The sequence below is a fragment of the Pelodiscus sinensis genome, chromosome 1 (assembly GCF_052426305.1).
Source record: "Pelodiscus sinensis isolate ZL-2025 chromosome 1, ASM5242630v1, whole genome shotgun sequence".
Taxonomy (NCBI): domain Eukaryota; kingdom Metazoa; phylum Chordata; order Testudines; family Trionychidae; genus Pelodiscus; species Pelodiscus sinensis.
In genome coordinates this window covers 281,418,287-281,445,404 of record NC_143052.1, presented here as the reverse complement: position 1 = coordinate 281,445,404, position 27,118 = coordinate 281,418,287, and the positions used below count along the sequence as shown (strand labels likewise).

At 42.7% G+C, this 27,118-nt stretch overlaps 1 pseudogene across 1 annotated transcript in view; it reads left to right on the top strand.

Annotated features, from left to right (window-relative positions):
* The first annotated feature begins 628 nt into the window (after positions 1-628).
* Positions 629-27,118, top strand: part of LOC149525745 (uncharacterized) — a 194,491-nt pseudogene continuing 168,001 nt past the window's right edge. The window contains exons 1-2 of the transcript XR_016349138.1: positions 629-699; positions 1,496-3,779. The product of XR_016349138.1 is annotated as an uncharacterized LOC149525745 (transcript). The remainder of the gene's footprint in view (positions 700-1,495; positions 3,780-27,118) is intronic.

Here is a 27,118-nt window from a genome sequence, read left to right as displayed (position 1 = left end):
ATCTTTCAGAGAATAAAGCCTTTTCCAAAAGATCCCTTATCTCTTTATGAAATATTTTTATGCTAATGAAGCGGGGGAAATATAAATCCCCGCTTCATTAGCAATTGCGATACGTCTAAATTACATCCCTTTTACGAAAAAGGGATGTAGTCTAGACATAGCCTCACAGTTTGATAGAGTATATCCTAAAGGTCATGACAATTTGCAAATGCTCCAAATATTTTTCCAAAGTAAGATGAGAGAATTTAAGTAACTGAAGGCTTAAAATAGAAAAAAAATACATGATACTTCATGTGGCTGCTTGTGTCAGATTATTTAATCAAATAAATTTTCCAGAGTACAAAATACCTTACTATAAACAAAAACATACACATGAGCTGCTCCAGTCTAATTCAAATTATAAGCATTCTAAAAAGGAGTATTACAAACACAAACTGAACATAATGAAACTTTGGGAACCTTGGGAACCATGGTTGCAAGGTTTAGGAGTGACTCACTGGTCAAATGTTCACATGATTTTAGACAACAAAGTAAGATGCCACTACAGCTAAATCATGCTGACAGAAGTAAAAGAGTTAAATAACACCAAAACCAACTACCCTGAGCAGTGCGACCAGGGGAGCGAAGCGGACAGGGGACTGCAGACAGGGGAGTTGAAGAGGGAGAGCAAAGCGACCCCACCGCCGAAGAGGCTACCCGGTGAGAGTACAAGCTGTGGTGTGAGTGTGTGTGTGTGCCTGACTGTTTGAATTTTACAGTTTGAAGTGTGAATTGGGTCTGATTCCAGGTGAGTGCTAGCAGTTTCAGTTTCAGCTTCTGTGGCAGTTGGGACTGAGAGCCTGCCATTGTTCCCTTGATTGCCTCTGATTAGCCTCAGGCTCAGCCTTCCCCTGTGTGACTCAGAAGGGGGCAGGCCTGACCTAGGCAAGCAGGCTTTAAAAAGCCAGAGCAGTGCGACCAGGGGAGCGAAGCGGACAGGGGACTGCAGGCAGGGGAGTTGAAGAGGGAGTTGAGCAGAGGGAGTGACTGATGGTGATGAAGACCCGAAGCGCTTGTGCCAGTACTTCTCCTGTCTCCTCCACCTGTGCCTGTATCCAGACAGAGAACCTGAGCATGGATGCCTCTACCCAGGTCCTGGTGTGGTCTTGCAGTATTTGTGGCTTGCAATTCCCACTGAGTGATCTCCAGGCTGTGGGAGACAACCGTTGTGAAAGGTGCCTGCTGGTGGAATCTCTCAGGCAGCAGGTGGGAGAGCTGCAGGAGGAGGTGGCCAGGATGAGGAGCATTCGAAGCCATGAGGAATTCCTGGACAGTATTCCTGTGGAGTCCACGGAGGTCACTGTCCTAGGATGTGGGACTGACCAGCCACTTATGGAGGAGGCGGTGGTGCAGGGTGAGCACTGGCAGCTGGTTACTTCCGGCAGCAGGCAGTGTTCCACCCCTGCTCCTAACCCTCCCACTGTGTTGTTACATAACCATTACACTTTACTTTCAGCAGGAGACAAGGAGTCACCCCCCACAGTGGAGGAGAACAGGCCTTGCGCCACCAAGGTTGAGCAGTCTCCTGCCACCACTGCGAGGAGGAAACGTAGGGTAGTGGTGGTTGGAGACTCTCTTCTGAGGGGAACGGAGGCACCCATCTGTCGCCCTGACAGCTCATCTCGAGAGGTATGCTGTCTGCCAGGGGCCCGTATCCGAGATGTTACGGAGGCATTGTCGTGGATTATCCGGCCCTCTGACTACTACCCCATGCTACTCATCCACGTGGGCACAAATGATACTTCCAGGTGTGACACTGAGCGGATCAAGTGTGACTACAGGGCTTTGGGAGTACGGGTGAAGGAGTTTGGAGCGCAGGTGGTATTCTCTTCTATCCTTCCTGTCAAAGGTAGGGGCCCGGGCAGAGAGAGGTGCATCCTGGAGGTGAATGCCTGGCTGCGACGATGGTGTCGCCAGGAGGGATTCGGCTTCCTTGATCACGGGGTGCTCTTCCAGGAAGGACTGCTTGGCGGAGATGGAGTTCACCTTTCCAGGAGCGGGAAGGCCTTGTTTGGACACAGACTGGCTAACCTTGTGAGGAGGGCTTTAAACTAGGTTTGTCGGGGGCAGGTGAGCAAAGCCCACAGGTAAGTGCTGCATGTGCGGGACTGGGAGATGGGTTGGAAATGGGGGGGACTACGGCCTATAATGGCAAGGAGAAAAGAGGGTCAGGGCACAACAGGGAGGCAAGATCAAATCAGTATCTTAGATGCCTATATACAAATGCGAGAAGTATGGGTAATAAGCAGGAAGAACTGGAATTGATAACCAATAAATACAAATATGATATCATTGGTATTACAGAAACCTGGTGGGATGGGACGCATGATTGGAATGTTGGTATGGAAGGGTACGGCTTGCTCAGGAAGGACAGACAGGGAAAAAAGGGAGGAGGGGTTGCCTTGTATATTAAAAATGTACACACTTGGACTGAAGTGGAGATGAATGTAGGAGATAGCTGTGTAGAGAGTCTCTGGGTTAAGCTAAAAGGGGTAAAAAACGAGGGTGATATCATGCTAGGAGTCTACTACAGGCCACCTAGCCAGGTGGAAGAGGTGGATGAGGCCTTTTTTAAACAATTAACAAAACTATCCAAAGCCCAAGATTTGGTGGTGATGGGGGACTTCAACTATCCAGACATATGTTGGGAAACTAACACAGCGAGGCACAGGTTATCCAATAAGTTTCTGGACTGCATTGGAGACAACTTTCTGTTTCAGAAGGTTGAAAAAGCTACCAGAGGAGAAGCTGTTCTGGATTTGGTTTTAACAAATAGGGAGGAACTAGTTGAGAACTTGAAAGTGGAAGACAGTATAGGGGACAGTGATCATGAAATAATAGAGTTCATGATCTTAAGGAAAGGTAGAAGGGAGACCAGCACAATTGAGGTAATGGATTTCAGGAAGGCAGATTTTGATAAGCTCAGAGAACTTGTAGGTAAGGTCCCATGGGAAGCAAGACTGAAGGGAAAAACAACTGAGGAGAGTTGGAAGTATTTCAAAGGGACGTTGTTAAGGGCCCAAAAGCAAACAATTCCGCTGTGTAGGAAAGATAGAAAATATGGCAAAAGACCAGCTTGGCTTAACAAGGAGATCTTGCACGATCTCAAAATAAAAAAGGAGTCGTATAAAAAATGGAAACTAGGACAACTAACAAAGGATGAATATAGGCAAGCAACACGGGAATGCAGGGGCAAGATTAGAAAGGCAAAGGCACAAAATGAGATCAAACTAGCTACAGGCATAAAGGGAAACAAGAAGACCTTTTATAAATATATTAAAAGCAAGAGGAAGACCAAGGACAGGGTAGGCCCACTGCTTAGTGAGGAGGGAGAAGCAGTAACAGGAAACTTGGAAATGGCGGGGATGCTCAATGACTTCTTCGTTTCGGTCTTCACCGAGAAGTCTGGAGGTGTGCCTAACGCAGTGAATACAAGCAGAGAGAGGGTAAGTTTAGAAGATAGGATACACAAAGAACAAGTTAAAAATCACCTAGGAAAGTTAGATGTCAGCAAGTCACCAGGTCCTGATGAAATGCATCCCAGGATACTCAAGGAGCTGATAGAGGAGGTATCTGAGCCTTTAGCTATGATCTTTGAAAAATCATGGCAGACAGGGGAGATTCCAGAAGACTGGAAAAGGGCAAATATTGTGCCCATCTATAAAAAGGGGAATAAGAACAACCCAGGAAACTATAGACCAGTCAGTTTAACGTCTGTCCCAGGGAAGCTAATGGAGCAGGTAATTAAGGAAATCATATGCAAACACTTGGAAGGTAATAAAGTGATAGGGAATAGCCAGCATGGGTTTGTGAAGAACAAGTCATGCCAAACTAATCTGATAGCTTTCTTTGATAAGATAACGAGCCTTGTGGATAAGGGAGAAGCGGTGGATGTCATATACCTAGACTTTAGTAAGGCATTTGATACGGTCTCACATGATATTCTTATTGATAAACTAGGCAAATATAACTTAGATAGGGCCACGATAAGGTGGGTGCATAATTGGCTGGATAACCGTAGTCAGAGAGTTGTTGTTAACGGTTCTAAATCCTGCTGGAAAGGGATAACAAGTGGAGTTCCTCAAGGGTCTGTTTTGGGACCCGTACTGTTCAATATCTTCATCAATGATGTAGATATTGGGATAGAGAGTACGCTTATTAAGTTTGCAGATGATACCAAACTGGGTGGGGTTGCGACTTCTTTGGAGGATAGGGACATAATTCAAAATGACCTTAGCAAGTTAGAGAAATGGTCAGAGGTAAACAGGATGAGGTTTAATAAAGAGAAATGCAAAGTGCTCCACTTAGGAAGGAACAATCAGTTCCATACATACAAGATGGGAAGCGACTGTCTAGGAAGGAGCATGGCAGAAAGGGATCTAGGGGTCATAGTGGACCACAAGTTGAATATGAGTCAACAGTGTGATGCTGTTGCAAAAAAAGCAAATATGATTCTAGGTTGTATCAACAGGTGTGTTGTAAGCAAAACTCGTGAAGTCATTCTGCCGCTCTACTCTGCACTAGTTAGGCCTCAGCTGGAGTACTGTGTCCAGTTCTGGGCGCCACATTTCAAGAAAGATGTGGAGAAATTGGAAAGGGTGCAGAGAAGAGCGACAAGAATGATTAAAGGTTTAGAGAACATGACCTATGAAGCCAGGCTTCATGAACTGGGCTTGTTTAGTTTGGGAAAAAAAGAAGATTAAGGGGGGACATGATAGCGGCTTTCAAATATCTAAAAGGGTGTCACAAGGAGGAAGGAGAAAATTTGTTCCTCTTGGTTTCTGAGGACAGGACAAGGAGTAATGGGCTTAAAGTGCAGCAGGGGAGGTTTAGATTGGACATTAGGAAAAAATTCCTAACTGTCAGGGTGGTCAAATATTGGAATAAATTGCCAAGGGAGGTGGTGGAATCTCCCTCTCTGGAGATATTTAAGAACAGGTTAGATAAACATCTGTCAGGGATGGTGTAGATGGAGCTTGGTCCTGCCTTGAGGGCGGGGGGCTGGACTCGATGACCTCTCGAGGTCCCTTCCAGTCCTATTATTCTATGATTCTATGATTCTATGATTCTATACCCTGGCCAGATTCTGTTATTTTTCCTATCTACAGTGTTAAAATTTGCTTCCTGGCCCTTTACATCTCACCTTCTGATTACTGTTATGTGCTCTTTTCCAATCGCCCTGACAATTATGCCACTCCCCATTCTGTACCTAAAAAACACAGCTCCTAAGAATATCTTTCATGCCTGTCACTCTGTCCTTGTTATCCCTACTCCCTCTTTAGGCTTTTCCACTGATTTAATGACTTCTACCTCATCAAGTTGTAGTTTCTTGTTCTCATGTTCAAGGCTGTTCACAGCTCTACCTCTTGCTGTTTATCTGTTTGTCACCTATTGTAACTGTTCTGGCAGTCTCAACCACATGTCTGTACATCAGTGGCACAACTGCTTTCATTCCTCTGCGTTATATTATCTGCTTGGAATGTATTTACTAATCTGCAAGACCACAAACCACACTTAAGGTTCACTTTTATTATGACCCCGGAAAAAAAAACAGCCAACAAATTACAGCTATTTTTGAACCTTAAATGAAAGCTTTTAAATAGTTTTGTACCATTAAGTTGTGCTCATAAGCAGTCCGTGTACTTTCAGCTCCTTTTATCCTTCCCATTGTTTGTTCACATTCTCTGGCAGCATATTATCTTCAGTTAAGCCTGATACTGAAAATCTTTATGCACATGCTAAACTACTAAGAATAATTCCATTGATTATTTTTAGTGGGTCTACTCAAGGTAATAAAGTTAAGATATGCATAAATGTTTATAGGCTTGGGACTTTAGAATATTACCACTTCAATCAGGCATAGTAACTTCTATGTTTTTGTATAACACATTCCGCAGTGGGGCTTGTTGCTGATGAGGATCCTTGGAAAAAAATAAGATAATATAAACATCAAACGACTTCTTATTTGATTGGGAATTTTTTTTTGTCATAGTTGTCTATGTAATTTTTGTCTGAAGAAAAAAAAAAGAATCATTTTCAAATAAAGGGACTCACCCAGTTCTCCTGGAAGTTCTACAAGGGTACGTCTACACTGCACGCTTATTTCAAAATAGTTATTCCGAAGTTGCTTGTCTCGAAGTAGCCCATCTACACTGCAGGGAAGCCTCAAAATTAATGTGAGGCAGGCTTCCCTAATGTAGATGAGCTATCTCAATTTAGAGCCCCAAGAGACAGTGGGGAGGAATAACTTAGAATGTCCCTGGTGAGGGGCTATTTCAAAATAGCAGCAGTGGAGCACCTACACATGCCTTATTTTAGAATAGCTATTTTGGAAAAGGAGTTATTCCCTCTCGAATGAGGTTTACAGAAGTTGAAATAAGCTGCCCATTATTTCGATATTATTGTGAAATAACAGAATTGCTGTGTAGAGTCTCTTACGTTATTTCAGAATAAAACTAATTATTCCAAAATAATAGTGCAGTGTAGATGCACCCCAAAAGTGCTTGCCTGAGGTAGAAACTGACCACAAACCACTCTTATGTACCAAAACACACAATAGAACAACACAAGGGAAATGTCCACCACAATCCCAGTGGATGGTTGTATTATGTGCAAGAGCTTCCCGGTTAGCCTTGCACTGCTATGTTTCTTGTTATCAGCATTCCCTAATATGTACCAGAGGCTCCAACAAGTGTTGCGTCTTGATTTGTATTAAATTGTGTTTCTCCTGGACTGCAGAATTGAACATCAGATCTTGGAGAAAGCAGTTACTAAAAGTCACCAAAGTAGTCCTGGATGAGGCAATGTAGGAGCCAGGAACAATGTTAAGGGAAAGATAACGCAGGGCGCCAAGAGCAGTGATGAACAAGAAGACAGCAACAGAACATAAGGGGGAAAATCAAAAGTAAGTGACAGGATGAGTTAGGAATGAGTAAAGGAGGAAACCAAAAGAAGGGGGATTTGTAAAGCAGATACTAAAATTGTCTGCAGTAGAGATAACACTCCTCATTTCCAGTGTGAATTACCACTACACTTCCCTGACAGCATAACTCCATCATTAACCCTTTATTTCAGTAGAGTGTAAAGCCTGGAAAGGAAGTGGAGGAACTGAGATGTTCTTTTTATTTCTTGGCAACAACCAGCCAGCAGCACTCCAATTCTACGGCTTGATTCTGCTATTCTTAATGGGCCCGGCATAGTCACAAAAGTGGTCTCTGATATTAGACCTCAAGGCAGACATCCCAAAGGAAACTTTCATGTACAAAACAATCTTGTGACACCAATACTGATTATTAGTTTCAAGGGAATATTGTAATAGTTGTTACAGTGGCCACCAATAAATAGTCAACAATTTCCATATTACTTCATGGATTATTTGACATACTCACTATTGCCCTACAGTGAGGTAAATTAGATACCATGGTGAGTGACTTATTAAATCTTGGCAATTTGGGACTACTGTATTCATTATGAAGATCATTATAGCCAGAGCCTAACGACTTGATGGTTTTTTACCATCCATGTCTTAGAAATACAAGTGGTTCTTGGTGCATTATCTTTTGGCTTCCTATTTCTGCAAGTGGTAAACTCTCTGGCCTCTTCTTGTAGGAAATTAAATTGTTTTTGTGTTAAAAGCCTGTGTGCATGCTCAAAAAATTCTAATACTGATATTTATAATACCCACTTGGTTTTGAAATTAGTTTTGAAAGTGCAAATTCTAATACTTGCAGACAAGGAAGTTTAGGATTGTGTGTGTGTGTGTGTGTGTGTGTGTGTGTGTGTAGGTATGTGCATGTCTTGGACATGACATTTTGTCACATATGAATAAGAATGGAACCCTAGTTGAAAATGTTTCCTATAACTCTTGTGTGCTACAAATTGCTATAAGTCTTAAAGTATATTTTCCTTGGGGTAAAGGATCATGGCTACCCCTGTTTGCATAGCACTTAGCTCAAAAAGGCACCGATTATGATAAAGGGCCTCGGGGAAACTTCTCTGATTTAATATTAACTACTAGATTGACATTACTTACATCTCATAGTTTAGGCCTGCTCAGAGATTCTCAATTATGCTGTTATTTTTCACTCACTGTGTCATGTATAAAAGTAGGCTTTACTCTCCTGAGGGCAGAAAATATTCCAAGACTACTTTATTTGCTCTTTTGGACCCCCAGCCATTATGAACATAAATATATGAATAAAGAATAATATAATACTTAACCATTTAACCTCAATGTTTGAACTCTATTATAAACTTTCACAAAGGAAGTTAGTTTTCAGAAATAATGCTCCCAAAGGATGTAACATCCAGTGAGCTTGCCAGGATCTGAGACCCTTGATGTATTGGTAATGCTTCTAGGATTGATATAAAAAGCTACACCTAAATCTGATAAACAGGGAATATCTGCCCTTCATTTTAATAACCTAGATGAAAAATAGGAAGGCCTACAAAAATTGGGCTTTTGTGTTCCTTCTCTCTTACTTTTTCTCTTCAGCATCTGGGGAACTGAGTTGTAGCTCACAAAAGCTTGTGCTCTAGCACCCTAATAAAGCTGTCTTTAAATTGCCACTGGACTCTATGCTGCTTTTATTTGGAAACTTTATTCCTATAGGCAACATAGAACACAGGATAGTTGAATTATACCACATACATGGTGGTGACACATACATGTGATCAAATTCACAGCCATATAATCTATAGGTTGAACCTCTAAAAACTGAAATTCTCTGGTCTGGCAACATTCTTGGTCCAGAAGGACCACAGATGTTCCAGGATCAGAGTCCCAGTATGGTGCAGAGAGTAGGGGCCAGGAGCCCGGCATGATGCCAGGAGAGGAAGTGAGAGTTGGGAAGCCTGGTGCATGGTTCAGCTTCACTGCAGGGTGGGGGACTGGGAGCCTGCTTACAGCCCAGCTGGACTGTGGGGGTGGGGATGGGAGCTAGCACTCCAGTTAGCTGGGATTGGGGGGGGGGGCAGGAAGCCTGGTGAGGAGGGCAGAGCAGAGAGTATGGCTGGCAGCAGGGGGTCCAGAAATGACTCCCTTGATCCAAGAAAATTACTCATCTGGAACCAGTCAAGCTCAGGGGGTACGTCTACACTACAGCGCTAGTTCGAACTAACTTAGTTCGAATTAGTTAAATCGAACTAAGCTAGTTCGAACTAACGCATCTAGAACTAAAAACTAGTTCGAACTAGCGTATTGCTAATTCGAACTAGCAAGTCCACATTGAGTGGACTCTGAACAGGGCTTAAGGATGGCCGGAAGCAGTGCCGGCAGGGCATAAAAGGAGGACTTAGAGCATGGAGATGCTGTCTCAGGCTAGCCGAGGGCTGCGCTTAAAGGGTCCCGACCCCCACCCCGGACACACAGTTCTAAGGGGTGCCCCGCTTGCAAAGAAGTTCTGGCTTGGAGTGCCCTGAGTGCCCACACTGGGCACATCACACCACTCGGCCATCAGCCCGGCTGCACTTGCCGCAGGCTGCCATCTGGGGAGAGGGAGTAATTGGGGGGCTGCAGGAGAGCTTCCACCCCCAGAAGCCCGCAGAGCCAGCCCAGTCCTCCCCATCGGGGGCTCGTACCCCATTCCTCCCTCACCTCCTTCCACTTACCCTTCCTTAGCCCCCCTTCTTATTGATGTACAAAATAAAGATAACGTTTCTTCCAACATTGACTCTGTCTTTATTGAAAAAAAACTGGGGGAGACTGGGAAAAGGAGGTGGGAGAGGGGAAGAGAAAGGCTGGGAGAGGGGAGGGCAACTAACATGATCAGGGGTTGGGAACAGGTCCCAGATGAAGAAAGGCTACAGAGACTGGGACTGTTCAGCTTAGAAAAGAGGAGACGGAGGGGGGACAGGATAGAGGTCTCTAAAAGCAGGGGTTGGGTGGAGAGGGTGCATTCAGAAAAGTTCTTCCTGAGTTCCCATAAAGAAGGACTAGAGGACACCAAAGGAAAGGAATGGGTATCAGGCTTGAAACTAGTAAGAGAAAGTTGTTCTTCTTGACAAAGCAAATAGTTAACCTGTGGAACTCCTTGCTGCAGGAGGCTGTGAAGGCTACAACTAGAACAGAGTTTAAAGGGAAGTGAGATCAAGTCATGGAGGTTGGGTCCATGGAGTCCTATTAGCCAGAGGGTAGGAGTGGTGTCCCTGCCCAAAGTTTGTGGAAGGCTGGAGAGGGATGGCACGAGACAAATGGCTTGGTCATTGTCTTCCGTCCATCCCCTCCAGGGTCCCTAGGGTTGGCCGCTGTTGGCAGACAGGCTACTGGGCTAGATGGACCTTTGGTCTGACCCAGTACGGCCATTGTAAGCTCAGGGCTCAGGGTCGGGGGTCTCAGTGGACCCCCTTGATTTTCATGCACACCTGGTCCTGGGTGGCCAGGCTGGCAGCTCTCCTGCCCTAGACGGCCACTTTCCTGTGCCTAGTGCGGAGATCGTGGACGAGGTCCACGATGTCCGCACTAGCCCAGGAAGGTGCCCGCCTCTTGCGGTCCAGGGCAAGCTCCCGGGAGCCGCCAGCCTGGTCCCGGCAAGAGGGGGTGGGCTGGGGGGCATCGGGTGGGTGGCTCTGTGCCGTGCCAGGTGCAGGGTCTGCTAGCTGGGTGCTGGCAGGCTTGCACCTGGCACGGGCACCGTAGCCAGCCCGTGCCCCTTTAAGGGGTCCGGGGCCGGCAGGGGGGCATAGAGTTTCCCTGGTGTTGGCCAGAGTGGCCACCAGGGAAACCTGGGGAGGGCTAGCCTCCCACTAGTTCGAACTAAAGGGCTACACAGCCCTTAGTTCGAACTAGCTAGTTCGAACTAGGCGTTAGTCCTCGTAAAATGAGGTTTACCTAGTTCGAACTAAGCGCTCCGCTAGTTCGATTCAAATTCGAACTAGCGGAGCGCTAGTGTAGCACCTATTAAAGTTAGTTCGAACTAACGTCCGTTAGTTCGAACTAACTTTGTAGTGTAGACATACCCTGAGTGTGCTAGACCAAGGTCAAACCTATATTACATATTTGAGAGAGATTTTCGGTTTGTCTGTTTGATCAACAACTCCTCCTAAATGGTAAGAGCCTAGACCACCAAATTCAGGATACAGCTTCCTCTTATCATACCTTAAAGCAACGTAAGTATTTGGTTTTACTAGGAAAATGTGATATTCCTGGAATGGAGTGCTTCTCATAAAACCAAACAGAAAAGAGACACAATTACCAAATCAAGTACCATCCTTAAAACTGATATAACTGAATGAACATTGAAAGAAACTGAAACAAGATGAACCAGAAAAAAATACGATGGAACTGGAATAGGATTGTTTCTCAATAACCTTACACAAAAGAGTTAAAAATGGAGACATTTCAAGTATTTCTCTCTTATGGCACAGCTACATCAATGCTTAAGATTTGACAACTAGAAGACAATCTTATTGGAAATCAAATTGACTGTAGCCCTTTTTTGTTATAACAGTGAATGCTGAAAGTTTACAGGGATGAAGAAAAAAATACACAATGGAATTCCTATTTGAAAATATTTATTGAAAACAAATTAAATGGACAAATTTTAACAATTCTTTTTAAAAGAAACCCGAGAGAAAAATTAAATTAACAAAAATAACACTCTATTTTTGAAAAATACAATAATTTAAATAAAGTTTGTATATTTTCACTCTAGATTAAAAAAATCAATTGAGGTAAGAACCCAGGCAACACAAGGTAAATCTACTAGTTAAATATATTTGTCATGCAGCTTTAACTTCCTTATCTGAACTATCCAAACAATCTTCGGAGACTAGTTCTAAAATTCCTTACAATACAGACGGAATTGTGAACATTACCAACAAAGTAATATCTCAAAATAGCAATTCCACATTTTTAAATGCGTCCATTATTTCAAAATATATTTCAAAATAATGAGCGCACCATTCCGGCATCCCTGTAACCCTCGTTCCAGGAGTATTAAGGGACTTGTTGGAATAGCACTTTATTTTGAAATTTTGAAATAATCTATTTCAAAATTACCTCGAAATAAGCTACACAATTTGCGTAGTACAAATTGTGTAGCTTATTTTGAGGTAAGAGTGCTGTGTAGATGCACCCTAAGGCTACATCTAGACTGCGAGCCTCTTTTGAAAAGAGCATCTAGACTACAACCAGTACTTTTGAAAAAGCAAGCCGCTTTTTTGAAAGAGAGCATCCAGACAGTGTGGATGCTCTCTTTCAAAAAAACAGTTTGCATTACAGAGGACCTTTTTTCGAAAGAGTACTTTAAAAAAAGGCGTTATTTCTTGTAAAACGAGGTTTTCTGCGGTCAAAAAAACCTGCCGCATTCTTTCGATTTACTTTCGGGCAGGTGGCAGGCACATTCCCCCGTCTGCCCCTCAGCAGCCAGCTCTCATTGCTGCCACCACTGCTACAGCCGCCTCCTGCCCTGGTCTCCTGCCCACCAAGTGCTTGAGCAATCAGCATGTGGAGACTGCCTCCTCCTGCTCTGGCGGGAGAGCTGCGATCGCAGACACTCTGCTGTGCCACCCTCCGCTGCAGTTCCTTGCAGCCAGGAAAGCAGCAGCAGAGAAAAATGGGTGGGGGAGGGATAAGAGAGGGCTGGTGCTATTTTTGGGAAGGGGGATGTGCTAGATTTGAATGGGTCCCCATGCAGCGGCAACCGCCTCTGCTCCCTGCTGGGGATCCCTAGTTGCACCCTCCACAAACTGTCCTCTCTGGCTGGAGGGAGGGCAAGGCAGCCAGCTAATCCCTGGCGATACCAAAGCCCCAGGGGTGGCTGGTTCTGGCTCGCTCTCTCCCGCACGCGTGCGCACACTTCTTTTCCCCTCACACACCCACACCCACATGCAGTCTCAAGCTTGCTGGCTGGAGCTGGGAACAGTGGCTCCTCCGCTCCACCCGTCCGCTCAAAGTTGCAGGGATCTCCCTTCTGGAGGCAGGCTTGTCATTTTTCAGTGGTGACACTGCGAGGGCAGGGGAGCCAGGGTAGGGGGAGGTGCAAGAACGTGCTATAAAAGGACCCGTTCGCCTCTCGCTGCCTCATAGGCAGTGTGAATGCGATAATTTGGAGGGAAGCCCCAGCGAGCGGAGCGGTAATGACAGCCATTCCTGCCACTGCGAAGCAGCTAGGGAGCAGGGTGACAGTGAATAATGGCCAGGCACGCACGCAATCCTGATCCCCTACTTCCCCGGTGGTTCTCCAGCAGCCTAGCCAAAGGCGGGGAAGTTGGGGTGGGATGCAAGGGAACGAAAGAGAAGTCAGAGTCCTGTGTAAATACAGGGCGCTCAGCCTCACCAGTAACATTACCTTCCTCCCAGCCCTTCCTTCTATATCGGACGCATAGCTGCTTTGGGTGAAAGTGAATCCCCAGCCTTCTGAGAACAAAGGAGAGAGAGAGAGGAGCTTTCTGCTCTGGTGCACACAGATTTATAGTTCCCAGGACACACCTGGGTCGTAGGACCCCAGAGTTCCTTTTTCTCTCACTACTCGGAGTTCAGAAATAAAAGCCCAGATATTCTCCAGACTTACACAACCTGGAAAAGGTTTCTAGGCAAGCCGATTCCCTCCGTTAAAAAAAAATCACTCTTCCTGCGCATGATTAAGAGCTGGTTAGAAAGAAACACACCTATGAAGTCTAGAGAACCTTCCACCTAAAACCAATACACACTCTTTTAAACGAGAAGATAAACCAACTAGTCTACAGGGCTTTATAACCACTGAATATATCCTGAGCTGCGCCCACAAACATCTCTACGTGGGTGGTAGATTTACTGATCACCCTCTAATGGACAATTATGGATTGCTGTTATTGTTGTGTTTGATAAATTATGGATATGTTCTTTATTGGGCACTTTATGTACCAGGTATAGAAAATCCATACAGTCTCCCCCAAGGAGTTTACCAATAAGTTTGACACAATAGGTTTCACAATCCTTATTAGCTTACAATCAGAAGGGTAGCCCTGTTAATCTGAATCTGCATAAACAACCAGAAATTCTGTGGCACCTCATAGGCTAAGAGATGTATTGGAACATAAGCTTTCGTGGGCAAATGTGGGTCTTTTGCCCATGAAAGTTTGTGCTCCAATAAATCAGTTAGTCTATAAAGTGCCACAGGACTTCTCCTTATTAGCCCATTTTTTGTAAGCATGGCTTTTGGACCTCCCTCTCCAGTCTATCAATTTGGTTTTGGTAACTGTGATTTTATTATAATTAAATGAGTAAACTAGTAGGAAATTGTTTTATTTCACTAACTACAAATTTTCTGTTTTCATTTTTTTTAAATTTTAAACAAAACAAAAAACAAAACATTGGAAAGTGCAAACATGTGTAAAAGCCAACAAAAAAAGGGGGGTGGCCAAAAATTTTTTTGCTTGGGGCGGCAAAAAACCTTGAGCCAGTCCTGCTCCCAGCTATGCAGCCCAACTTATCTTCCAACAGCCAAAAGTTGCCTGGACAGTCTTGTATTCTGTACTCAGCACTCCCTGATGCTCCCCTCCCAAAGAACTTCCCTTCATGGTAGTAAGTGGTACAGAACCCCACAATACAGGAGCCACATCAGGCTATGCCCTTAGCATATGTTATATATTGTTTGCTTCTAAATGCTTGTGGTGCAGAACAAATGAATAAACAATTCACATCTAATAAACACATCTACTAATTAAAGATCTGATCCATCTCCCATTACAGTCAATAGAAAGGTTCACTTTATTCAAAGGTTCAAAGTCAATTGAAATCATTTGGAACTACAAACTATGGTTAGTGGTATCTTTGGGGCTCTGTGCCTGTGGATACTCAGATAAACACATAATCCTATGGTCTGCCAGTGACTAACCCCAAGGAACTGTGTGCAGGTAGTTCACTGCAGTTTTCCCACCCGTGCAATTCAAGAATGTTTACCTTGCCATAGTTTATGGCCAGAATTCTGTGAGTATAGAGTCTAAACGATCCAGCTTCCAGAATGCGGTCCAGGACATGCTTTTGGACTTTTCTCCCCTGTAAGGTAACTAGGAGACTGGAATTCTTTGTGTCGTCCTCATAGTGTTGAGGGCATGAGAATTGAGAAGTGATCTGTGTCCTAGTGGCAGCTGAAGAGGGTCTACTTCAAGGAGCTGATTATATGCTGAGAGCTTGTATCCCCGTACTGAATTCAATTAAATGCTTGGTATGTGAGAGGGATGGGCAGATAGCACCCTTCACCACTGTAACTTTAATACAACCACAGCCTCCTGCTTAATTCCATCACTGTGTCTTTTATTCACCTATGTATCCTGATCACAGTATTTTCATCTGAGCTCATAGTTTTGATGCATTCTGCCCAAATATTTTATTCTGCTGTGTTAATCAGTGTATTGTAGGGACAATATGTTAATTTAGGGAAATGTGCTATTATAGTTTGTGTGAGGGACTTCATTCAAAATTATGAGTGTTTGAGAGCAATATAATTCCTGAAAAGATCACAATTTTTTAAAATAGGATTTCTTCAGGAGAAGAAACAACAAAGTTCATTAAAAACAAATGTTGACACCGATGCTGCTATTTCATTAAATTATAAACAATGCTTGATTATTTTAGTTTAAAAAATCAGCTTTTGACCTTTTACTTGGTCTTTAACAAATGTAGATGTTAATCATACTGCATGTGCAAAAAGCTCAAAGGCATTACTCTAAGAAAGCTTGGAGGAAACCCAATAAACCCATTACAGTCTAAAGCACCATCAAGGGAGCCAAAACAAGTGTGTGTCAATATGTTTAATATTGTAATCTAGGGGGACATAACACTTACTCTGTATAGGAAGAAAACAGCATGCCTTTTTTTTGCTAAGAAAGAGACTGAGAAAACTTGTGATCACAAAACAAAAACCCATATTGCTGATAAGACAAAAGTGTAAGAGATTCTCTACAAACTCAAGCTGTGACTTTCCCAACTAAAATTTCATATTAATTTACACGTCTGTTTTTAGTTGCACAGCTAGCAGGAACTGTGAAAAAGGAAATTAGTTGTTCTTTTCTCAGAAACTCTTTAAAGAAAACTTCATGCAGTGTTTCTTTTTTTTTCTTTAAGCTGAAATATCAGACCGTGATTATCTGCTCTTCTAATAAGGAAAAAGAGGCACCCAAATCAGCACCCTCTTCTGAAAATGTGATTAAAGAAATTTTTATGTTATGATTCTGGATACAGTTTCATGAGACCAGATTCCTAAACTAACACAGTTTGATATTTTGATAAATTCTTTGCCTACCAAGGGATGGGATGAAAGAAAGGAAGTGGCTTGACTTCAGTACACTTGGCTATCCTCAGTTTGGGGTTTTGTCCCATGGAGACTGTTGCCATTGGCACAGCTTAGCACAGTGTCTTGACTGATCCAAAATTTGCAAGGCATGGAACTAGTTCTGGATATCATTCTCTGTTACTGTAGCAGAAAATCTGGCCTAATATCATTATTCAAAAAACAGACTGTATTTTTAAAAAGCCAGTTTAATTAGAATATTTTCTTATATTTTATATTGAAATAACCACACATTTTAAAATAACCAAAAGACATTATTCCTTCTTTATTTACAAATACCATATTTAAATGTGCAATACATTTTGCTGCAATGGGTGGCACTTGCAAATTAGCAAGATTTGGGATAGTGCTGCTTTTTCCCCACTACCTGGGGCTAGATATTATAAAGCTTCATTTCATATCCATGAGTGGGAAAATTGAATCCCTATATGTTACTTCACAAGTATGAAGAGATTCCACCTTCCTTTACAGTGGATAAGTTCTTTTGTGTGTTCACTGATACCACTGTTCTTTGATCATGTAAGCCCAGTGACTACATTAAGACCAGACTCAACTATGTTCTGACTATGTTTTACTTTGTTGGTGCCACAAAGCAGCCCTAAAACACCCTTAACAAGACAGGCAGCAGAACTGGTGGTTGTTTTGAGTTGCTGGGATGATGTAAACAGACAGAACATGTAACTAAATCTAGCATTATGACTGCATAGAAATAACTGAATGTGCATTGAAAATTTCATTCCAGAATCTCTAACTGCTTTCCCAAGATAAATGTAATCCAGTCTCATAACCTCTGGAAGGTAGGACACTGCAATTGCATCTGTTTTACAAATTCATAAACAGAGGCCATGTCTCCACTTGTGCGAAGATCAATGCTGTGATGCTCAATCTTCTGAAGTTCGATTTAGCGGGTCTACTAAAGATCCACTACATTGAATGGAGAGGTGTCCCCATTTATGCTTGTACTGCAGCTCCTTGTGCGGGGTGAGGGAAGTCAGTGGGAGTATTTCTCCCATCAGCCTCCTGTTGAGGACAGCGCCAAAGCTTGGTTTAAGGTCTGATGACTCCAGCTACCATTTTTATATAGCTGGAATTGCATACCTAAAGCCAACCTTCCACTATAGCAGTGTTTTTTAAACTTTTTAAAACAGAGGAACACCAAACAATATTTTTTTTTAATGAGGAACACCAAGGATTTTTTGTTGAGAGAAAAAAAAAGGGGGGGGAAGAGGGTGTTGGGAGAAAGTTATTGAGGACAAAAAAAGGTCACCCGCCCTTTAAGGGCAGCCATTTTGAACAGTGTTGTTCTCCACGGTACACCTCCGAGTGCCTTGCAGCAGAACACAGTTTAAGAAACACTGCCCTATATTGTGGACGAGAAGAGAAGTACAGAAGTTTGTGACATGCCCATAGTAATACAGCAGCTTCAAGGGGTAGCTGAGTTAGTCTGTATAGAAAAAAAACAACAAATGGTCTGGTAGCACTTTATAGACTAAAAAAATATGTAGATGGTATCATGAGCCCACTTCTTCACATGGCCAAAGTTTTGAGTTTAGGTTGGGCAGACCCAAAATAAATAGGGGAGGGAGGGGAAATAAAAGGAGGTGGTAGGAGACATGGAGCAGAGGGTATAGAAAATTCAGGAAGGTAGAGGAAATCAGTAAGTATTTGATGATAGTGATAGAAATGTAGCCGTGTTAGTCTGGGGTAGCTGAAGCAAAATGCAGGACAACCATCTTGTTAGTCTTTAAAGTGCTACATTGTCCTGCATTTTGCTTTATCTGAGGATAGTTATACAGTGAGGCTATGTCTAGACTGCAAGCCTCTTTCGAAAGAGCCTCTTTCGAAAGAGAGCGTCTAGACTGCACGTTGAACTTTCGAAAAAGTGGCTTGCTTTTTCGAAAGAAAGCATCCAGTGACTCTGGATGCTCTCTTTCGAAGAAGCCCTATTTATATTGAAGAACGCCTTCTTTCGAAAGAGGAACTTTCGAAAGAAGGCGTTCTTCCTCGTGAAATGAGGTTTACCGCCATCGAAAGAAAAGCCGCGTTTTTCGATTTAATTTCGAAAGAACGCGGCTTGAGTCTGGACGCAGGGGAAGTTTTTTCGGAAAAAGGCTACTTTTCCCGAAAAAACCCCTGAGTCTGGACACAGCCTGAGTGAATGACTGAGAGCTGGGAATATCCTTTGAGAATTCCTATTCTTCTTCCCATAGCCCTGCATTAGACTCACTTGACTTCTTTCCATGTCTCTTTAGCATATAAAAAGAGATGTTTATCTAGTACAGCAGCCCATACAGGGGAAAGCATCTATACAGTCTGGAAGATGGAGAGAAAGACTGACTGAAAGCAGATACCGGTTTTAGTTAATAAAATAAGGAAAAGCAGCTGTACTTATAATGTATTTTTTTATAAAACTGAATTTTAAAAATAAGCATTATCTCCTGTAATGTACTATACGTCTGACCCCCCTAAACAGGTTCAAGTGTAACTTACTGTTACCCATCACAAGGTCATTGCTGTATTTAAGAGCCTTGAAAAAAATATAATTGATTGAGCTGATCCAAGTGCCTTGCTCATCTCACTAGACCTATTTCTCAGCTGCCCTAGGTTAATCACCAAGTCCACCACATGCTGATGTCCTCCATTACATCATAATTAGAATTTAGCAGGCAGAACTGGGGAAAGCTGGCAAAATTATTCATATTTTTCTTCTAGGAGCCAGATGTTGTGGGATAGATTTCATTTAATTGTGTGATAGATGCAATAATAGTATCCATATGCAGACAGCTGATAGTGACATTGATAACAATTGAAGGCAAGTGAAGTGAGGCATGCCTCTTGGATAGTTAATTAAGATTATTCATTTATATGAATCGTGTCATTTCATAATGCATTTAAAGTAGGTAGAGAAAATATTAAGAATATGTAATTATTTAAATACTATTTTAAATAATTCTGCAAATGGAAAGCTGTGCTCAGTAAAGTTAAGGCTGCTGAAGTGGGTTTTTTTATGAACAATTAAATAACCACAGCATTCATATCTTGTTGGGACAAAGCTCTCTACATGGTGGCATTATACATGATTTGATATACAGAATAGCCATGTTATATTGCTGAAGTAGAAGATATAATTATTATTTAATGTCCCTAAGAAATAAGTTATAGCAGATACTGAATGCTATAGAGATGAATATCAAATGGTAGATTCTATCCATAAAAATGAAGTCAGGGCTATTATTTAACTGGAGGATATTAAAATATGGAGCTAGTGGACTAACTTGTGTTCTGGTATAAGCAAGTTAAATTCCCATTTCCCACTGAAATATATGATCACCTATACAGTATATATTAAATCAAATTTCATTCTGGTATTAGACTTTGAATGTCATCAAAAAGTATTCAGAAATCATAGATATGAATTCAAAAAGTAGTAACTTGTTTTTTTAAAAAACAAAATTTTAACAAGACAATAAAGACTTTTTTTAAACAATACTGAAACAATACTGATTTTCTGACCACAGAATACTTTTTCTAAGCTTTAAACTCATAATTCAGGAGACAGTTGTTTGAAAATATCAATACTTAATCCCAACCACAGTAATATTGTTCTCTAATACTAAGTGGGTGTTAGTATATACTTAGACACACACATCAGGGATGGGGAAGCTACAGCATGCGGCCACATATGGTTCATCAAGGTTAGCTGTCAGGGGGTCGCCAAGGGGTCCTTAGGCACAGTGGTTGCAGTTCACTATTCTGAGCCAGTTGGAAATGCACAAAGCAGCACAACATGGGCCACCACTTCCTGCAATTCCCATTGGCTGGGAACGACAAACCACAGTCATTGGGAGCTGCAAGCAACTGTCCTTGTGGACATTCAGGTAAACAAACTGTCTTGTGGCCTGCCAGCAGCTAACCCTGATGAACTGTGAACAACTGATACATTGGAGGTTTACAACCCCTGGCTTACAGTGTAAGACAAAGCGACAGACAGGAGAGCACAAGGATAAATTGAGACAGTAGTGCCCAGTGTACTGTAGGCTTCAGCTGATCAGAAATCTCTCAAAGCATAACATGATTGGCTGCTTAGCCAATCTGGATTATTTTACTTTTTTTATTGCTATTTCCACCCAGGACATTGTAACACAGTGGGACTCACCACCATGGCACCTCCAGCTGGTCACTTGGGAATCCGCTCTTCTACCCTGGAACACCTTCTCTGGCTGGTGTCATACCTATCATTAGATGTTATTTTCCACCAACTTGCATTAGGGCCTATATCCCTCCTTGACTATAGGTACTGCCCTGCTGCAGTGCATCCCCCACTCAGGGGCCCTCCCCCTCGGGGAACCCCCAATCCCCTATGCCCACCTTGCCACAATGACCCACTGCCAGTCTTCATCTAGCCCCTGCCCCAGGGGAAAACTGCAGTCTGAAATGGACATTCACCATCAGCAAGGGGTGTGGACATGCTCTCTTTGCTTGTCCTGGCGGCCTCCCTGCAGCCCTTGTAGCCTTGAGTCTTGCTTCAGACCCTACAGCCTGGGAGCTTGCCTGGCCAGAGCTTCCGCAGCCATGCCTGCCTTTCCCCAGCCCTGCTTTAAGTCAGAAAGCCTCTAGCTTCCCTGGCAGCCAGGTCCTTCCTACTCTATAGCTGGAGCAAAAATGAGTCTCCACCCCTCCAGGTGCCCTTATTTATACAGCCCCAACTGGACCCTAATGGCTGTCTCTGCCTTAGCTGCTGGCTCCACCACTCCAGTCCTCTCCCATGGCTGGGTTTTAACTGTTAAAGGGCCAGTATGGGGCAGACACCCTGCAACAGACATTCATAGATCAATTTCACAATATAAAAGCAACACAGAAGTTTCAATTCTGAAATAGAAGAAACTGTCCTAATTAGCCTTAGTAGTACTTACTACGCCACTGGGTCTTTCTTTTGCAAATAAGGTCAAAATCATCACAAAAATGAACTTTGACAGTTACTTTGGATGTTGATTAATGTTGCAGTTATTAAGGTAGATATATCATCATATTGTCTGAAAAAATTCTTTAGTGATTGCCCTCTCACAATTTTAGGTAGTGAAGACAGAGATGTGAAGAATGAAATATGCATCTCAAGTGAGCTCCATTAGGCCAGAAGACTTGTGACATGGAGTATAATGAAAAATTGAAAATCTTTGTATTTATTACCATGAAGTGTTCTGATATATTGCCTTAATATATACTGTTACTGGTACATTTCCAAGCAACAACTATCCATTAATTGTGAAATATGTTTTGAACGCCTCTGCAGTCCCATGCAAAATCAATCCAACAGACTTTTTTCCTCAAAATATAAAGTGTCAATTCATAGTGCAATCTGAAAATGTACAGCATCTTTCTGGATTAGTCAAAATAGCTTTATAATACTCAGCATGGGCCTGAGAGTGTGAGGAACTGAAATCCTTCAACTCCCACGAATGTCAATGCGAGTTGTATTCTTAATACCTGGCAGACTTTGGAACCTCATTTAAAAACTAGTGTTATGAAAAGTGATTTTCCTTTCTTCAATCTGCAGATGACAGATGAAATGCTCTTCTTCAACTGTATATTTTATTTACAAACTGAGCTACACAATAATCCTCCATAAATCAGTGTATAATTACCAGCCATTCAGTAGTGTGCAAATATTTTCACTGTAACAGCAAAGTCTCGGCTATTCTAAAAAAGAGTTATGCAACTTTACATCCACCTAAGCAAAGGTAATAGAGCAGATGTCAAAGCCATTACATGTTAAAAGTATTGAGAAAATTTAACAGCAGAGCAATAAGTGTAGGAAATATGAAACTTGGTATTTATGACTTTGCACATAGGCCATACATTAGGCAATTCTTATTCCAAAGCCTTTAACATTAGGATAGCGCATGGATTTGGTATTCTAAATAATATGGTAACTTGCGTAATGTAAAGAAAATAGACATTTTGAATTATCTGTATGGATGGCCTTATCCAATGTAAGGCCCTATGAAATCTAGCCTCCCGTACACTCATACCCACCTGATTTCAAGGTAGGGGCATCAGTCCGGGTGCTTACTATACACAGGCCTCTAGCTACTACTGTCAGCAGGCCTGGGAGAAACAGGACTTCCTCTTTTCCTTCAGGGATACTCTCAGGGACATATCAGACCCATCTCTTGGAACCTTTCACTGCTGCAGGATGCTCCATATCCCCAACCCACTTCCTGACCGCACCGCACCAAAGATGCAAGTGCAACTCTTGCTGGTGCCAATCCCTGCCTGTCTAAGGCGTGTACTTTGGTTGTGGGGAAGAACAGTCCTAATCCACAAACTATGTCCCTGTTAAAAGTGGGGAGCATGACACTTGGTGCCTCTAGTTCAAATGCTGCTGGTCCCCCACATCTACAAAAGTCTGGCATCCTTGCTCCCATCAGTGCTTCTCCTTCACTCAGTGCTTGGGAATTCACGGGGCCTTGTGTATGTGGGAAACCACTTTTCTCCCTATCCATGGGGTCCTGGATGATTGCCCACCCATACGACTGGATCTGCCACCCCAAAAAAGAGTTGACCACCCTCTACTACCTCAAACCATGTGACCTGAACCACTTCTCTACAGTTGCCCATCTCTGTAAGAAGTGTCTCTGTCAGCAGCAACATAGAAGTGAAGTTTGTAATATTGTGACCCCCACACACAAAATAATTTAATGACCCACCACAATCCTCTTTTGGTAGTTATAACACCCGTATAAACCCCCGTAGTTATAACATTATGAAATTTCGGATGTAAATAGCTGGAACTGTAGCAGTAAATGCATTGTATCAAGAATATAACACATATGTATCCATCTGAAATGTAATAACTATGGGTATGTCTACACTACCCTCCTAGTTCGAACTAGGAGGGTAATGTAGGCATACTGCACTTGCAAATGAAGCCCGGGATTTGAATTTCCTAGGCTTCATTTGCATAAGCGGGGAACCGCCATTTTTAAAACCCCACTGGTTCGAACCCCGTGCAGCATGGCTACACGGGGCATGAACTACCGTTACTCCTCGTGAAATGAGGAGTAACGGTAGTTCGAACTAGGAAGCCTAGTTCGAACTACCTAGTTCGTGCCAAATGTAGCCGCGCTGCACGGGGTTCGAAACAGCGGGGTTTTAAAAATGGCAGCTCCCCGCTTATGCAAATGAAGCCCGGGAAATTCAAATCCCGGACTTCATTTGCAAGTGCGGTATGCCTACATTACCCCACTACTTCAAACTAGCGGGGTAGTGTAGACATACACTATGTGAGTTGTGAATGTAACCATTTTGATGATGAGTTCACTCTGTACCATGTTGTAAAATGTTTAAGGAGGAATGTGAAAAATCTTGTAAAATCTGTGTGTATGTATTATGAAATGTGTTTTCAATATATGTCAATCATCTATGTATATTGTATATGTCAATGAGGCTAGATGCTCAAAATGGCATCCAAGACTCCATTTTGGTCGAGTCTTAGTCCCTGACTTCCATAACCAGATCAGCTTATGTCATGTACCACACGTATCACCAGGTGTGTCTGTTAAATATTTGAATATAATAAGATGCATACCTGTTGTAGTTTAAAGGTAATAAGATGCATGTGTCATCATCTACTAGCCAATCAATTTAAAGATATGCAGAAAGAGCATTGCTGTTAGCCAATCAATTTGAATCATGAAACTCATGAATATTCATTAGCCAACTCTATATAAGTCTCTGTCTTGCAGCAGTTCGTGCTGCCTGGCTGGCCTGTCCCTAGGCTTACTCTTAGGACTGCTGCGTCAGGTCCGTAGGGTTAGGAGAGAGAGTGAGGTCTATCTTGTCCTAGGTTTAGCATAATTGTATGAGAGAGGTCCTGTAAAGCATTTCTCAGGAGAAGCTAACGGAAGGTTATGCTTCCTCCATTTAGGTTCTAGTAAAGTCTTTCTAGAGTAAAGCTGACGGAAGGTTATGCTTTCTCTATGTTAGGTTAGGTTTAGTTAGCTTTGCTTAGCTATTAGAATAGTTAGCTATTCTATCGATATCGAGTGTGTCCGACGGGTGAGTCGCGATAAGAATAGGGTTTTATTTTAGAATAGTTAGATTAAGTTAGTACTGAGTCTTCCATCACCTGATCCTGCCGCACCAAATCACAGGAAGAGGATCCTGAGATGAGGCAGCTTCGCGGAAGGCGAACTGGATGTCTTCGAACCCAACCTGCCTTCGAGGGATTGCCTTAGCTGTTCCTCGCCCTAGACTCTAAATCAGCCAAAGGCTTGAGGTCACTGAGCATGGGACCAGGATCATCCGCCGAAGGACGCCTGGTTGTTCCTCGCCCTAGGCTTTAAACTAGCCGAAGGCTTGAGGTCGCCAGCAACACTACCGTCTCCCTTGCGCCGATGAGTCTGTAAGTTAGTATAAGGGAACATTGGGGGACTGCCCCTCAATGATCATACGAGATGATGTCTGTTAAATTTTATGTAAAACAATATAGTCTTGTGATTTAACGATATCAGAGTGTTTGTCTTAATATACGCATTTATTTTCTTCTCTGGCTTCACTCCCCCCTCCCCCAGGTGATTAGATACTAGCTGCAGGGGTCCCAACCTGAAAGACCATTCCTAAGTGGATGAGGACAACTTGGAGAAGTTGTTCCGGAGGGTCATTTTTAATGATTGCTCTGAATCTGTCATAAAATTTGTATAACAAAACAGAGAAACTTATGATTTTTAAAAATCCTATTAACTTGAAATGGACTGATAGGGCCCTATCCATGTGCAAATAGAATATTCAATTAAATCAATACAATGATACCTAACACCTTTGTAAATCATTTTGAGATCTATGGGTAAAAAGTTCTATATGGCAGTGTGATGGAATTATTATTCTGTCAAATGTTAATAATAACATATGTGAAGTTTTTTGTATTGGAAGCACATATCTATATCTCATAATCCCCAGATAGTTGGTAGCTCCATAGAAAGGTTGGAGTGGTTGAGATCTTGAATATCTGCCCAAAGTGAAATGTGTGCCTATTAATAGCAAATACAGCTTTCAGTTTCAATAATCAAGGTATTGCTTGGAAAACAAGAGCAATAACTACTCCACTCTTGCTGGCACTGAGTTAGCCTCTGTGGAAGTATTACAGACAGTTTGGGGCATCAATTTTAAAGTGCTAAAGCAGACATAGACAAATTGCAGAGAACTCTGAAGACAGTAACAAAGCTGATAACAGACTTGGGAATATAAGATCTATGAGGAAAGACTAAGGCAACTGGTATGTTCAAGAAACAAAGCAGAAATATTAACTGCATGTGCATACGTAAGTGGATGCTTTATTGAGAGTAGGGACTAATTATTCTCATTAGTCACAAAGGACAGAAAAAAAAGTAATGAGCTCCAGAGTTAGGAGAGAAAATTTACATTTATATACAAGTTGCACATCCAAGAACTAGCACTCTCTGGTCTGGCCAGAGACCCCAGGAGCAGGAGGGCCGGCTGGGACAAGAGGGTTGGCAGCCCGGGGACAGCATGTGACCAGGACTGGAGCCCTGCAGCAAATTAATGAAGTGCAGAGAAGGGGCCAGAGCCCCACAGCAGCCCCTGGGAAAGTGGGGCCAGAGCCCTGTGGCAGCTCCCAAACACATGGAGCTGGTGCCAGAGTTCTGCAGCAGAATGAGGCCAGAGTCCCCAGGCAGCTCCCTGGATTGCAGGGGTAGGGCCAGAGCCATGCAGCAGTCTCCTGGATCACGGGGCTTGGGCTGAAGCCCTATACCAGCCCCTGGAGTGGCAGAAGCTAGAGACTGATCCACTCAGGGAGCCAGCAGCAGCTGGGATAGCAGTTCAGCTAGGTTGTGGGGAAGGGGGCAAAGCAGGGTGGTGGCTGGGACAGCCTGCCAGCAGCATGAAATGGGACTGGAGGCTGATGGTAGGGGATTTCCCCTGGTCTGGCTAATTCTCTCATTCGGGTCCAGTCAGGTCCACCAGGGAGGTCCAACCTGTACCAGGAAAAAAATGTTATGAGACAGACATCCAGCTGGTGCAAATTGGTGTAGCCACTCTAAATTCAATAAAGCTACACTCACTTGCACTAGCTGAAGATATAATCCAATATTTTAAAAAGTAACTAAGCCATAGGATGAGTTACGGTTTGATACTATGGAACCTCTGTCATGGGAGACACTCAACACTTGATTTCATATCTGCAGTAGTACATGGATAAAAAGACGAAACTTGGCACAGAGTACAAAAATAGAATGGAAGGACCAGTTGGATAATACATATAAATAATATTATGAGCTCAATTATTTAACAGTTCATTAAGATAATTGTTATGATTTCCATTTTAAAAACTGGGAATCAAGGTAAAAAGGGTAAATGGTTTGTCCAAAGGTCTTTCAGCTGGAGAAGTACGAATATAACCCTTCCTGACTCCCATTCTTTGCTTTAATAATTAGAAAATGTTGCCTCAGTAACCCAAATAATTGTGGGCCAAATTCTTACTTAGAATCATATACCTGCCTCTTTCTGAAGCCATCTGTAATCTGTAAAGACACACAGAACCTGCACAATGCTGTCTCCACTTCAGTTACAGACCTTCAAGAGCGTCCATGCAAGCAAGTGAATCCAGAGGAGTACACACTCTGGGGTGGGATAGATGGTGACAGTGTAAATGCCAATAGATAAGTTTCCTTTATCTCTGTGAACTTTGCTAATTGATTTTATTCACTTTTAGTCTGTTAAACCCTGTTCCTTTAAGTTGTTAAGTAAAGATGTGTTCATTCTAATTTACTCAGTTAGATGTATATTAT